Raw genomic sequence first — 16573 nt, 5'->3', positions numbered from 1 at the left:
TTGAGATGTCAATGTTTGGAGAAATCAAATTCTTTGTTGGATTACAAGTACATCAATTAAAACATGGCATATTTGTGACCCAATCCAAATACATCAAGGAGTTACTTAAAAATTTTATATTAGAAGAGTCAAAACCAGTTAGCACACCAATGTGAATAGGACATAAGTTATCCAAGAACCATGAGTCTGCTGAAGTGAATCAAACATTGTATAGATCAATGATTGGAAAGCTACAATATGTTGTACATAGTAGGTCAGACATTGTATTAGCTGTTGGAATAGTGGCAAGATTTTCTACAAATCCAAGAGAAAATCACTTAATGACAGTAAAGAGAATACTAAGGTACCTGAAAGGAACTGATGACTTTGGTTTGTACTATGAGAGAAGTGAAAAATTTGAACTAAAAGCCTACACTGATGTAGATTAGGGAGGTAACATTGATGATAGAAAAAGCACCAGTGGAGAAGCACTTTTCTTGGGAAAGATGTTGATTACATGGATCAACAAAAAGCAAAGCTGTACTTCATAGTCCACTGCTGAAGCTGAATATGTTGCAACTGCTATAAATTGCACCAATATTGTATGGATCAAACATTTGCTGCAAGGTATGAAGGAAGAGGTAATTGAGCCTATGATACTCTATTGTGATAATACAAGTGCTATCAACATATCAAAGAATCCTGTAATGCATGCTAAAACCAAGCATATTGCAATCAAGTATCACTATGTAAGAGTATTGGTGGAAGACAAACAAATGAAGATGGAATATGTTAGCTCAAAGGAATAGATTGCTGACATCCTTACAAAAGCACTACCTAAAGATTCTTTTGACTATTTTAGAGGTAAGTTAGGTGTGATACCCCTAGCCAAGGCTACCTGAAGTAAAAGAAAGACTACCTTGCATCAAATAAGCTAATTGTTACACATTAATGCAGAGGATATTTACTTTAGGATTCATGCTTGAAGTAATTAAAGTGTTGAATTTCCAAATCAATCACAAGCAAGGTGACAGAGGGAGAAATTTAATGAACCTGCAAAAGCTATATTTGCATATTAAGATGTAAATATGTCTTTGGCATTGTTTTCAAAGAAGGAGAAATAGCAAAAAATTGATAACAGGAGAAGTTGTGAGAAACTAATCACATGCTAATGATCTAATGATCAAAAGTATGAGGGAGATATTGATCAAATACAGATAGAAGGAGAAAATCAAAGAATAAGGATACAACAACAAAGAGGGAGAAGTAGAAATGAAGCAATCAAAATAGTAAAGGGAGATATGAAGTTACAATTAATTTTATGGCATTTGACTTACTGTTCTAACTTAGTTAACTTGTGGTTAAATAGTTTAGTTTGATGGATGATCAGTTTGGTTTGCCATCAATGCCAAAGAGGAAGATTGTTGGAAATCTTATTGAAATGCTTATCATTGAAGATCAAAGAGGGAAATTATTGCAAAGAAGGAAGATTTTTGTTAAAAGAATGTTTTCAATAATTGTTTTGTCATTTATGTCAAACATGTTATTTGTAAGAATGAAATTTTCTTATAAGATCCAAGTACTATCACTTAGTTTATTGATGAAGAGGATTTGATCAACAAGATGTAACAAGAGCACCTAAGGGAAAGGTTGAATTATGATGTTGTAATGAAGTACAAGGATCAACTAATAAAATGGTTAAATGATGTATTGATATCATACTCAAGGATACAAAGGTTGGTCACACTTAGAAACATTAGAGGAATAAGTTGTATCAAGGTTGATTGCAAAGCTTAAACTAAGATCATTAGTGGGTGTTGAGCAAGTTAGTTGAAGCTGAGAAAATTCTTAGTTGAAGCCGAGTAATAGGAAATTATAGTGTGTGCCAAGTGATCTTTAGGTGTTGAGTGAAGATCAGGTGTTGATCATCACAAAATCTTAGTTGGTGCCAAGTGATCTTTAGGTGCCGAGCATAAGAAAAAACACAGTTGATGCCAAATAATACAGTATGTGCCAAGCACTAGTAATTTAATAGTGCTGAGCTACTGCATTATTTCAAATGATGAAGATTTTCCAAATATGAGTTGACAAAGTAGTTATCTTGAATTATGTGAATGAGTTGGAAGATAAGGATGATGAGCTAGTGGCACAAAATTCTATGTAAATCATTTTTGGGCAAATTCAAGAGGATAATTCAAGAAGTTTCTAGAGAAAACAAAATATGGGTTAGATGCAATGAATCCTTCCTAATCCATACGAATTGAAATTAAAGGATGGAAGAATCAAGCGAGAAAAGAACTCCAAGACTTCTATTTAAGGAATCATAGACCAAGAAGAAAATGCTGCTGATATTGTTGTTGCTGAAGAGCCAAATCTACAAAGTGGTTGGAAGGGTGTCAAGGAGAAGACATCTGGAAGAAGGAAGAGCACAGAGGCTCTACTTCTATAAGTGGTCATGAAGAGATTATTACACTGGTACATTGAGCATGGAGACTCAAGGAGACTAAGCTTGAAAGGAGGGCAAGCTATTAGAGTTGTAGAGATTGAAGGCCAAGCAATGGTATGAGTTGAGAAGCGATCTAGGATTTGCAAGATAAGTTGTATGTTGTAGTCAAGTCAAAGATTTTCTAATACTCTCTAGAAATTGTATTAGACATGAAAATTTTATGGACTTAGGTTGGTTTAATAGCCATTTGTAAATCCTTTAATAGGGTGGCATTCCAAGTGAATGTTGTAAAGTCCTCTAACTAGGCCCACTTCTAATAAGGTGGTTAAATCCTCTAACAAGGTCACATTTAACGATGTGTTGTAAGCCTTTAATAGGGTAGGCTTTTCACAGGGCATCACTTCAAAAGAGTGATAATTGAGTAGCATGTTACTGGTGGTTTTTCTCAAATTGGATTTCCATGTAAATCATTGTGTTATGTGTTGATTTCTTATGTGTTATGCTTGCATGTTGATTTACAGTAACTTGTTGATTAGAAGAGTTAAAAGTATAGTTTGGAATAGGACATTTAGACCTTGAATAATTGATTCACCCCCCCCCCCCCCCCAGTTATTCTAAAGCATTTCTAACAGATGACATCCACAAATCTTCATTACTATAGTAATAAAGTGTATCCAATGAAGGTTACAATATTTTGACCATGAAACATGATCTACCCTGTGAAAGGTCTACCCTATTAAAAACTTGCAAAGACCATTGGGTCTCACCCTGTTAAAGGATTTCAACACCCTATTAAAAGTGTGTCTTGCTAAAGGACTTTAACTTACAACTAAGTAAGCACCCTATTAAAGGATTTCAATACAGCCTATTAAGACTACTCTGTTGAGAGATTTTGACTGAAATCACCTGTTAAAATGTCTCAGCATTGATCCTACAATTAGCTCTTGATTACTTGATAATAGATCACCTCTATACTGATGTCTTCTTGATCATATCTATCTTTTCTATATTCTCTTCACTTTCCTCTATTCTACTCTAACTGATTTTGCAATGTATTCTCACTTCATAACTCCTTAGCCACCATGAATGCTCTATTTATGCATGCAAACTTCTCTATATTTTGCTTCAACACCTTACGCACTCGCTAAATAAGAAATGCATTAATTATTCATGATATTATGAAAAGAATGTAGGGAATTCAATTTAATCTAGTGCCCATAGAAGAGGACAAACAAATTGTTTCAAGCAAGGCTATAAAGTACTAGTTGCCTGCCACCGCACAGATTCCAATGGCCAAACAGGTATGAAAGATTATGGTGCAGTGGTTGACACACAGGTAAATAGGCCAAATGAATAATAACAATAATTGAGAAATTCATTACAAATAATCTATTTAATGTTAATTTTGAACAATGATAACAATGTACACATGACATTTCACCATAGCCTACTACTCCTAGCACAAATCTTACTCATGATGATGAAGACATAGATCCTACACATGACAAAGACCTTAACGTGCATCACAATGGTACAAGTACATATTCAATTTTTATTAAAAATTATTCATGTAATTATTAATAAAATTTAACATCTTAAATTGCAATTGGTGTAATCTTTATGTGATAATTTTTGAGTATGTAGAGCGTGATGTTAGTGTTGATCATGTTGAGGTTGGAGTTGAACAAAATGTGATAGTAGATTATGTGGCACTATCAGGTAAAGAAAAATCCTTGCTATGTTCTTTAGATTAATGAAATACTTATAACATTAAAAAAAAGTTTAGAATTAAACCCATTTATTTTTTATTGCAGGACAACAAAGAAGATGAAGCCTCATGTTACAAGATCAGAGCAACAAGAGCCACAGGATGAGGAAGATAGTTAGGATGTGCCTATTAGCCTTTATCTTCAAAAAAAGAAAAAAGAAGAAGAAGAAATGATTGTTAAAAACCTTGTTTGATGATGAATGTGTTGATGAATTTAATGTCATGTTATTGAATATTGTTATGTGATTATAATGATTGGCGTGTTCATGAATTATCAATGAATGCTAATATGTATTAATGAATTATATGTTGTGTCAATGAATGTTATGTGAATATAATGATTGATGTGTTCACAAATTATTGATGAATTTTTATAAGTAATAATTAATTGTATGTTGTGTTAATGTATGTTGTGTGAATATAATGATTCAATGATATACAACTAAAATGAATGAATGAAATACTTACTTAGTTGTTAATGGGGAATTTAGAGTGATTGTAATGGGGGAGAGGCCAAATGAGCTTCCACCTTCATGTGGTTGGCCTTGTTGAGTAGAGAATATGAAAGGATTCTCAAAACCAAGTGAAGTTCAAACTAAACCTACTAAAAGAATGTTAGTTACAACTTATTTTTGTGTCATGTTATTATTGTCTCTCACATGCTTTATTGTCATTATTGTAGATCATGGGGATGCTAAAACTTTGAAGTCTCCAACATGGTACTTACTTTTAGTGGGTGAACATTGCAGGTTCTAGGTGAACACCTTAAAATGGCCTTAATATAAGTACTATGAATTACAACATGCTGCTTTCTCTATAAGTTGTATGCATACATGAAGCTACTCTCACAAGAGATTGTGTATCACACTTGTCCACCAAGGAGGAGAAAGTATTTTATTATCAATATTAAGGTATATTACCTTCTAAGTTTACTAGCTTTAGGTTTCTTATACTATCTATGTTACTGTCAATATCTTATGAGACTCTCTACAAGTACGAGCTATGAATTTCTACAAGTACGAGCTATGAATTTGTACAAGTCAAATGAAGGTGAATGAATGTAGCTCCTAGGATGGAAGATGACTCCAATATTGGAGGGGTATGAGAGTATTAGGCACCATAGACCATAGAGTTTATTTAGTTAATACCAAGAGTTTCTTCTAGGTTTTTATTTATTATCATCCTTATTTTTCCAAAAATAAAAAAGAAACCCCAAGATCCTTGTTCTCTCCAAGCTCCTCAAAGTCTATCATAGCAAAAGTTATGTCTTTATTGAGAGAAAAATTCCAAGTATTCTACAAGTTTTGAAGACAACAACATGCCTTTGTTAGTATGCAAAAAGTGTGCATCATTACTTTATTGTAGTTATTGTCATAACTAGTGGTAATGATATATAATGATGTTTATTTTCTATTTGCCACAATGGTGTTGTATTACATGAAAACATTTGATTATTTTTCATGGAATGACCCTACAAAAAAGTGCTCTCATATTCAAAAGCCCTCCTTGATATGCTTTGACATTAATGAACTTATGTTGTCATAGTTCTTTAATTCAGTCTTGTTTATTGCCAGCATGTGCACTTTTCACATATATTGATGTTTGACATGCTACATTGAAAAGGTGTTCAAAACTCACCACTGTTAGACTCAAAAAATGCAATCATAAAATTGGCCCTTGAACACAAAACTACAACTCTGGTTTCTCATTCAAAGATATGGCCTATTAATGGAAATCAATTTGATTAGTGTCAAAGGGTAAGATTTTAAAAAAAAAAACTTTGACTATTATCAATATTTCAACTCTTACTATCGTCGACAGTATAAGCAACCCATCAAAACATCTCTACAAGTCATTGCTATTTTGACACATCCTACCATCAAGAGTATGACAGACCGATTGAATCATCTCTCATGATCATCAATAGTTTGAAAAATCCTATTGTTGATGATGTGCAATACTCATCAAACTAGCTCTCGTGGTCATCGATATTTTGATGTTCCAAACTAGTTGTCTGATGCCTCCATGTGATAATGATGGCAATAATTTTTAATGAATTGTTTCATTGATACATCGACACTCATCTTGTGCATCAAAATTTTGACTCCAATTTAGTGACAATAGATTTTGACTTTTTTTGAGTCAAAATTTTGATGGACGCACATCAAAAAATATGTCCTAGTTTATTAGTGGGTGCACAAGGGCTAAGTATATTGGTGGGTTAGGGATTAAAGATCTTAGAACCCAAGGAATTACCCTAATAGTAGATGGATTGCCAAAGATGTCACTAGAGACGAGCCATGGAAATTTCTCATCAAGCATAATATATCACATGCCCATCCTAGCAAAGCTAAGATCTGGTGGGGACTAAACATAACTAACTTTCTCACTATGGAAATTAATATTGTACTCTAGTGATCTAGTATCTTCAAAAATATTTGGAAAGGTTGGAAGTTTATGAGGAAGTTCTTTTAAGACATGAGTCCCTTTGAAGGGAAGAGATTGATATGTAGGAAAAAATAATACAATGGAGCCTTAAACATGCAAACAAATCCCTTGCCCCTTATCTAGGGATGCTTGGCCAAAAAATGGTCAAAAAAAGGCATTAGAGAATTCTAAGATGTAATATACGAAGGACAATTTATCACATTGGCCAAACTCAAATTTGATAGCCTACTCACCTTTATCTTGGATATCATCACCCACCTAAATTCCAAATGGATTTTTAATATCCAACCTTCTCTTCAGAATGAGTACCTTATTAAGCTTTGGAGTAGACCTATTGAACCCAAGGTTTCCACTTCTTGTGGACAATTTTTCTACACAAGTTGCCATTCAAGAAATTAGGGGGATATCCATATATTTTCTTTATTTATAAATATCCCAAGTCTATATTTCATGTATTATTTGATTTCTCATTTTTCTTTGAGATTTGGAAGATGTTTGGGCTTATCATTCATAAGGAGTTTACTGTACTAAATATAAATTCTAGATATTAGATTAATGGTAGAAAATGTTGTAACACTTTTTGTTATATCTTTCCATCTTTGTTGTTCTGAATCATTTGAAAGACTATGAATAATGATGTTTTTGTTTGAAAGGTCAAGTACCCTACTAAGTGTCTTTCAACACTCATATTTTCTGGCATTGCATTAAAAATAACCACAATCATAAAAAATGGAGAGAAAATTCATACATGTTCATTGCGATGGAAAGAACACTATAGAAAATAAGGGCATTGCTTATGGGTTCATCACGATGAAATCCAAAGAGTCTCACAATTGATTAAGTCCACCATTCGAGGTTCAAAAACAAAAGGAGTCTAATTAGGCTCAATCCCACATAATGTGTTTCCCTTAGACCTTATTACAACACTTAACAAGATTTCACAACAAAATTTGGAGGTGCTCCTGCACCAAGAGTATACAAAAGGCATATCACTAGTTAATTTTTTTTAATAATTAAATTAAAAAACTAAAGCAATTTCAATAAAGAGAGTACTTTTTAGTTCATATTTTATTTCTATCATTCACAAGCTAAGTTGAGGAAAGACATGAAAATGTTGTTAAGACACAAGCTATTCTACACCATGCCTCAAATAAATATAGTTTCATGGAATATAGTGATCATACACATGCAAGATATCTATTTAATAATGTTGAAGTAACCCCCAAGAATCACTACATGCAAACACCTGGTAAAAAAAAAGAGGACCAAAAAGCTATGCAGGCTCGAATTCAGAGATCCACAAAATATGAGACATTCTTAATGCACAAAAAATATTTGCAAATTGTATTGAATGAATAAGATTACAAAGAGAGATCATCCCTATAAAGGAGATCAAAACACTAAAAGGTAAAACCTAGGTTGCATGATAATAATTAATAAAAGAATTAATTTTTATATGCCCAAAGTTTACCTTAAGTAAACTAGAGATAATAAGTTACTTAATAATTAAATCAATATGATTTAATTAATAAGAAAATACTTTATTACTCTAACACCCTCCCTTAAGATAAACTTAGAGAGTAGCTAAATACTTAGAAACTGCTATTGAAAGAAAAAAAAAAGGGTTTCGACAATAAAGGCTTGATAAGGTATCCAAGCACAACCAAATCTTTTTAATAAGGAGAAATAGAGAAATCACAGGGGAAAACCCCTACTCCAAAAAGAGATGGAAAGAATGTTGAAAGAACTAGTGAAGGACTAAAGAAGCCTCCAAACTAGGGAATGTCCCAGAAGATAGGAATAAAAGATGATCATGAAGAACACCACTAAACATGAAGCTACAAACACTACCAAAGTACTGATCTGAAGAACCTCCACTATATGGATCCAGACTAGGTAGAGAAGACTAAGTTTGAAGAGCTGATCAATCAAAGATTGAAGGTATCTTCATGGCCTCTAGAAAAAGGAATGAAAGAATGTCTATATGGTGAATGGTTCATCTCACCAAAATGCATAGGTATCTAGCCACTACAATCACCTAGTACATAAGACCAAATATTGAATACATAGCTCACTCCATCGAACCAAGAAAGCAATAGAACCAACATAACCCCCCTATAATGCTGAGGTAAGACATGAGCACTAAAAATGAATGCAATACCTCTTGTAGAAAGAAGAACTAGGAACATCAAGAGTGGAAAAAAAGTACAAACACCTATAATAGCACATGTCATCGACACATCATGAAGCTAATGTCATGGAAGGAAAACTCACTTGGCAAAGGAAGATGGAAAATATGGCCAACATGAAACCCCCCAAAGAACTTTATAATTTAGTGTGAGTACAACAAAACACAGAGATGTGCAAGATCTCAAAATGCAATAGAATGACATTTTATCTTAGTGAGTTTGCAAAAATACTACAAAAGGATCTCAACAAAGATCAAAAGAGACATAAGACTAGTACAAAATATAGTACAACCCATGATTAATAATTTGAAGTAACAAAATTGACCCCCGGACCTAAAACAACCAAGATATCCACCAAAGTGCAAAAAAGCAAAATCCTAAATAGAACGTGCCTAGAGTAGAATCTAAAAAACAAATAGAATCACTAGAAAGAGTATATAAAGACCTTTCCAATGATATAAATAACTCCCAAATTAGAGATCAGATGTTGATCATGATATGTCTCCTAGAGTGTAAAATAGAACCCCTAACTTTTACTACATAAATAAGAAAACAAACAACATCAAAAGTCCAAATGACCTACACCATCATGATGGGCTTGCAAAGAGATTTCCGACAATATAAGATTTATCAAAAAATATTTTCATGTTTCCAAGATATGGAAAAAAGATAGCCTTTTGGGACAAAAAAAAACCAAAGAAGAGATGGTCTGAAGGCCATCAAATTTTGGCTCCAAAATTGATGACATCACACCTACACGTGTCAATTCCTAGAGTAACATGCATTAGTACCTTTCTGAAATATGCGTCCTTCAATGCATCACATGATGTTTTTTCAAAAATAATATAAAAGAAAGCATGAATTTTTCAAAGTGCTTTTTGAAACCTTTTTTTTGTGAATAATTGTTTTAAATGAAAAAAATGTCACTTTGGGAAGCGTGCCAAGATCTAGGAGCAATTGTTTTGCCTTACCATCCAACTATGTCCAAATTAGACAAATTTTATATGGAAATAGGGGGTTTTGGGTGCTATGAATCCAATGGTGAGGTCCATTTGGGCTCAAAGTGCACCAAAAAAGGTGACCCCCCAGATCCATTACAAAAACTCTAAAAAATAGAATCATTTGACATAAAAAAACACAGATCTAAAAACCAAACCAAACCTCTCATAAATAGAATAGGGGCATGAAGATTTGGAGTTCATATACCATGTTGAAGTTAATGAAAGATCTACCCCATAGTTCCCAAGAATCACTGCATGCAAACACCTATTATAGAAAAAGAGGAGCAAAAATATATGGAGGCTTGAATTCAGAGATCCACAAAAGATGAGACATTCTTGATATGAAAAGAAAATTTGCAAATTGGGTATGTGCAGGATCATGGTGTGCCAAAAAGTGGTGATATGAAAAAGTGGAGTATGAAAATATCTAAAAGAATTTCAAAATCTTCTTTGACTTTTTTCCACCCATCCTAATACCTAGGCTAAAAAGTTTGGGCCAAGCCTTTTCGGGGATCCATTTTCATATCGGATACCTAATATGGTATTGGGTATCCGATATGAAATTGGATACCCAAAACCTGTGATATAGATGTTTAAAAAATAAATTTGAGAGCTATTTTGAATTGCATTTTTTGAGTTTTACTATTGTGCTCCATTCGAGCATCGAATTTTTGAATGTGTATCAGATAAATGTAAGTTTTTTTTGTATTTTTTTAATGATTTGAATGAATATTGTTATAAATTAGTTATTTTAAATATAATTTTCTAAAAAATATGTTTTTTAATAGAAATTATTGAGATTTAGGTTATTTTTAATAGAAATTATGTTTTGAAAATTAATAGGTATGGCTGACCCAAATTATGATACCAAGCCAAGAAATAATGTCCCTCATGACCCTCCACCAAATGATCTAGTACCTCCTCAAAACCATCCACCAAACAATCCTTTACCCCCGCAAAACCCTCCTTGAATTGAGGATTTGATAATTGAAAATCTCACCAAACTGAGGATTTTGCAAATGACATTATATAACATATACCCGTATTGCCTCCCATGTTATCCATGTTAAACACCATAGTGGATAATATTGAAACACTTACTAATGAACACAATGCTGCTCTTCAGTAGCGTGCATAAATGCATGCCATGTTTGATGATGGGTTGGACTTATATGATGAGGTTATGACCCTAAATATAACTAAAGATGATATAGTTAACCTTTTTGTGGACCCAAAAACCAGTAAAAAGGTAGAACACACAAATCCCAATTTATCAATTAAATGGTGCACAAATGAGGCTATGCATGTGAACTTTTGGGATCGTTGGTGGATGGTTTTTGACATCCCTCCACACAACAATTTAGAGGTGGCATTCTAGTTCATTAAAAAATTGTATGCCAAATTTGTGTTGCACCTCAAGCTGAACTATTAGAGTATGAGGCTCAACATGGGTGTAGGAGGAGGAGATCCTTAGAATAGAGCCTTTTCCTAATGGAAGAAAGCTACCACTTTTGTTCCCCCTACTGATGTCTCCTCCCTCCTCTAGTGTAGCATCCTAATATCATTATAGAGGCTAGCTCTTAGACTATTAGAGCCATCGATAGAGTGAGTAGTCTATTGATATCCCAGGCTAGGTCAATGTTGCCTTCCCATGTTGATGATGGTGGGACTAGTTCATCATCAATGAGCTCATCACATGTTTGTGTGCCCCATACTTGCATAATGCGCAAGAATATTTATCTAGGTCCCATAGGTGATCTCTCTGAGTATCAGTTTGTATTTGAGGAGGATACACTAGATGCACGTAAAGAGGCTACACACCCTGACATGAGAGAGGAGGGGCATATAGAGGCATGGAATCCTTTTGTGTCAATATATGTATACATTTTTTTGTTATGACATATGTGATTTAAAGTTAATCTTTATAATAGAGTAATTTTAACCTGTACTGACTTATACATGCATGTGATCTTCATTCATGTTTAATTGATGATTGAGGAGGAGTTCAAATAGGTTGATAATGTCATGGTCTTGCTTGAGACATCTACAGTACATTATTTTTGTTCTCATTATTTTTCTATTTTATATTGGAGCATATATAGTTTCTAATCTTTCTTTTCTCTTGGAGGTATCATTTGTCAGTAGGGGGCAGAGTGCGGGGCATGAGGCACAACCCATTGACAAGGGAAAGGTAATTAGGTGTTTTTAAAGTGATAAATATCAATGCATTCTTGTAAAATGTTTGTGGTAATGAAATTTAATTACATTCTTTATTGTATAGGGTGTGGCTATTGGTGATGAGTCTAAGAAGATTTGGCATCGTAGACCCTCTAGCATTTCCATTCGCAATGAGAGCCCCATCATATGTATAATTATCATTTATTTTTTATTTTCCTTATTTTCATAAATAAATTCAAAACTAATTTCTGTGATATTAACAACTAATATTTTGTATCTAATAGGAAAAACCTAGTGCAGAGGAGGTTGGACGCCATAGTTTTTTTTGTCTTTGATGATGCAATCATAATATCCAGAGGAGGAGTTGATAGAGGTAAGTTATAGTTTGAATTCTTGATTATATGTTATAAATTTAGTATGCTGTGAATTATAATATTATAGTTTAAGTTATAGATTCATCTAACAAATATACTTGAACATATACATGCCACATTCAACAAGTTTCAAGCATTGCTAAGGACATATGAGAGGACTCCTGACTAATGCAGGAGGTCAATGAGAGAGGTATTTATGATGAAAGTTTATTACTATAAATCTTCATAAAAAAAGGATCATTATGCATTTGAGTAATTCAATGTTAGATACATAGAATCATGTAAATTTAGTAATCTAACTTTGAGTTTTCCTTTTTTGTTTATGTAGGAGGCATTTGATCCACCTAGTGCAGTGAAGAGGTTGCATTTTAATCATCCACCAGTAGCATAGGATAGTATAGTTGGCATAAGATGCATCATGAGACATTTTGAGATGGCATATGCCACATTGTATACATAAACATTGATATTATACACAATCTGATGGAATGATTGGCCACATTTTGTATATGGATCTATGTATTTTGATATATATATTTGCGTAATTTGTCTGTGGATACATGAACTTTGATATATATATTTGTGTAATTTTTCTATGGATACATGTATTTTGATACACATTTTGTCATTTATGTACACAATGATATACATATTAATTTAGTATAGTATTGTTCAATTTATTGTGGATCTTGTGTATTGTTAATGTTTATGGGATATAATTCATTTTAATCATGTTTATTATATTCAATTCAAATGCAATAATTTGTGAATAACATTTTAACAACCTTTATTATCAAAATTTGATGCATTTTTTAATTTTAAATGAATATCATATATGTTTAATTTGAAATGATCTCTGTAATCCCTTAAGATGTCACTATGGTTCACTAGCCCAAACACATGTAAAGCAACTTGGATACTCTTCGGTATGGGGCAGCCGTGAATAATGGAGGCTCTTTGTGGCTAGAATAAGAGTGTCACTAGGGTTCACTTGTCCATTCAGAGCTAATGACACTGACAATTCAATGCCAAGATCAATGATTTCAAAGTTACACAGTGATGCACCTATGAACTAAGGTACATTGCCTATTTTGGCAATGAGCCAGATCGTTGTGCCAAATCAAAATAGAATGTGATCCTTCAAAAATGAGATATGTTATTTTAGTCCTTGGCATGACCATCCTATAGCATTCAATATTTCTTCAATAGCCCCGATGAGCTCTGAGTTATGACCCTCATAACATCGACCTCAAAATGCACTTAGAGCACATATTTCATTTGATCAAATGGGTCAAAAGGGGTCATAAGACTATCTATGACCCCTTTTGACACATTTAATGACAACATATGTCCCTAGGGGTCCTAGGACCCCAAGGGACCTTTTTTTTTTGGATCAAATGGATTGAAAGGAGTCATAGGACAACCTATGACCACTTTCGATGCATTTCATGACAACATATGACCCTAGGGGTCCTAGGACTCATATGAACCTATTTTGCTTGATTGAATGGGTCAAAAGGGTCATAGGACTACCTATGACCCCTTTTGAACATTTCATGACAACATAGGACCCCTAGGGACCTATTTCGTTTGATCAAATGTGTCAAAAGGTGTCATAGGACTACTTATGACCCCTTTTGATGCATTTCATGACAACATATGTCCCTAGGGGTTCTAGGACCTCTAGGGACCTATTTAATTGGATCAAATAGGTCGAGACAACATATGTCCCTAAGGTTCCTAGGGACCTATTTTGTTTGATCGAATGGGTCGAAAGGGGTCACAGGACTACCTATGACCCCTTTCGACACATTTCATGACAACATATGTCCCTAAGGGTCTTGGGAACCCAAGGGACCTATTTTGTTTGATTGAATGGGTTGAAAGGGGTCATAGGACAACCTATGACCCCTTTCGATGTATTTCATGACACTTTTATATATAATAATAATAATAATAATCATAAATATTACTATATATAGTTAATAATAATAATCATATAATATTGCTATACATATGTTTAATAATAATAATTATCATATATATTACTATATATAATAATAATAATATAATATTATTATATATAATAATAATAATAATAGTTATATATAATAATAATAGTCAATAATAATAATGATGTCCACACTTCCCAAATTTTGGTTTCCCTCCAACATTTGGGCTATGAATCTTTGGGAAAAAATTTGGTCGCCACTTTTTAGGTACATGATTTCACATCGGGTACTTGATCTAGTATAGGGTACTTGATTAGGCTTGGTCTTTACCAAACCTATTTGGTTAACTCAAAAAACATGTTTGAGATGGGTTTCAGTGACATTTAGACTTCGAGTAGCCATCTAACAATATTTTTTTCATCGAAATTCAATGAAATAAAAATTGTTTTTTTTATAACACTCTCAAGATTCCATCAATATAATTGTTGTCAAATTTTGAGTTCAATAAGTATTTATTAGTTAATTTTTAATGAAGATATATGTAAGCTATCGATTGACATACTAATTGAAAAATAGCTATAACTTTCAAATGGTATAACATTTTTGAAATCCAAAAGTTGTGTCACATTATATGCTTCGCCTAGTATAAGAAAAATAAAATATTGTAAATTTTTCAATTAGTTATGGTGGTTAGACATGGAAGTTTTTTTTTATTTTGAAAAAGTTAAGGTAGAAAATTCATATTTAATTATTTATTTAGAATAAAAATACCCAAAAATATCCATCACATCCAAGCGTGAGTCTAATTTTTCTTATCTATAATTATATTAAAAAATATTATCATTTAATTTTGATTAAGGTGGTTAGACACAGACTTACTTTTTTATCTTTAACCTAAAATTTTTGTAGTACTGCATTAAAATCCAAAATTTTGATAAATCAAATAATTTTTTCTCTAGATAAGGCCTAATAGTTTAGAAATTAAATTTAATTTCCTACATATTCTTTTCTTACAACTTTTTGATATAGATCCCATAACTACTTTAAAATTATGTGTCAAGTTAACATAACCTTGATTTGCTAGTTTTGCACTACCACTTAAGGCCATAGTTTGGTTGACCATGACGTTGCACATACTCAATTGTAGTGAATGAATAAGTTTACAAAGAGAGAGCATCCTTATAAAGGAGATCAAAACCATAAAAGGTAAAACCTAGGTTGCATGATAATAATTAATAAAATAATTAATTATTGTATGCCCAAAGTTTAGCTTAAGTAAACTAGAGATAATAAGTGACTTAATAATTAAGTCAATATAATTTAATTAATAATAAAATAATTAATTACTCTAACAAATAATATTTTGAATCTTGAGAGAGAGAGAGATAGAGACTTATTATAGAAAATCCTATTAGTTATAAATACTTCAATGTTGTTGAGACATAGAAGATGGTAAAAATTGATGGATTGATGAAGACTCTAAATGGGGAGATGCTATGATCTAAATAAACTCATTTTTCTAAAAAGGATGATTTTTATTTATCATATTTTTAATCATGTGATACATGATTGGAACTAAAATAGAGTTGAATGAGAGGTCCATAGCTCTCATTAGACTTTCTCAAGAGCCTACTTTCAAATGTTGAGAGGAAGAGTGCAATCAAATATTACTATAGGTGAAATTAATAAAATATAACTATAATATTTGACCCAATTGAAGCTATGTGTTAAGGTAATTTCATGAGAAAATGGAGACGGAAAAAAACCTTAGAAAAATACATAACCTAGGAATTATAATTTGTGATTTTTTTAAGAAAGTGACTTATGTCATTTATCATAGCAAAAAGTTCAAAAAATGGATCTTATAATATTTAGAAAATCAATATAAGATATATTATAGTTGTTGGAATTCTTTAGAATAACTAGGGGTGAATCAATTATCCAAGGTCTAGATGTACAAATAAAACTTTTCATAGCTTAGTGAACCCATAAAACATTTATCATCATGCATGCATCTATAAGATTATGCAATCACTTAAAACTTTTAGGTTGCCATCAAATCAGTTTGCAGAAATGTAAACATGAAACATAATAGATTCAATAACATACTTGACACAATGATTTACATGGAAACCAAATTTGGGAAAAACTACCTGCAAAATGCTACTCCTTTTCACTCTTATGAAGTGATGCCCTGTGAAAGGCCAACCCTATTAAAGGTTACAATATGCACTGTTA

This window comes from Cupressus sempervirens, chromosome 9 (assembly GCF_028749045.1).
Source record: "Cupressus sempervirens isolate cs-2001-9-10 chromosome 9, ASM2874904v1, whole genome shotgun sequence".
NCBI lineage: Eukaryota > Viridiplantae > Streptophyta > Pinopsida > Cupressales > Cupressaceae > Cupressus > Cupressus sempervirens.
Note: the sequence above shows the minus strand (reverse complement) of the source record.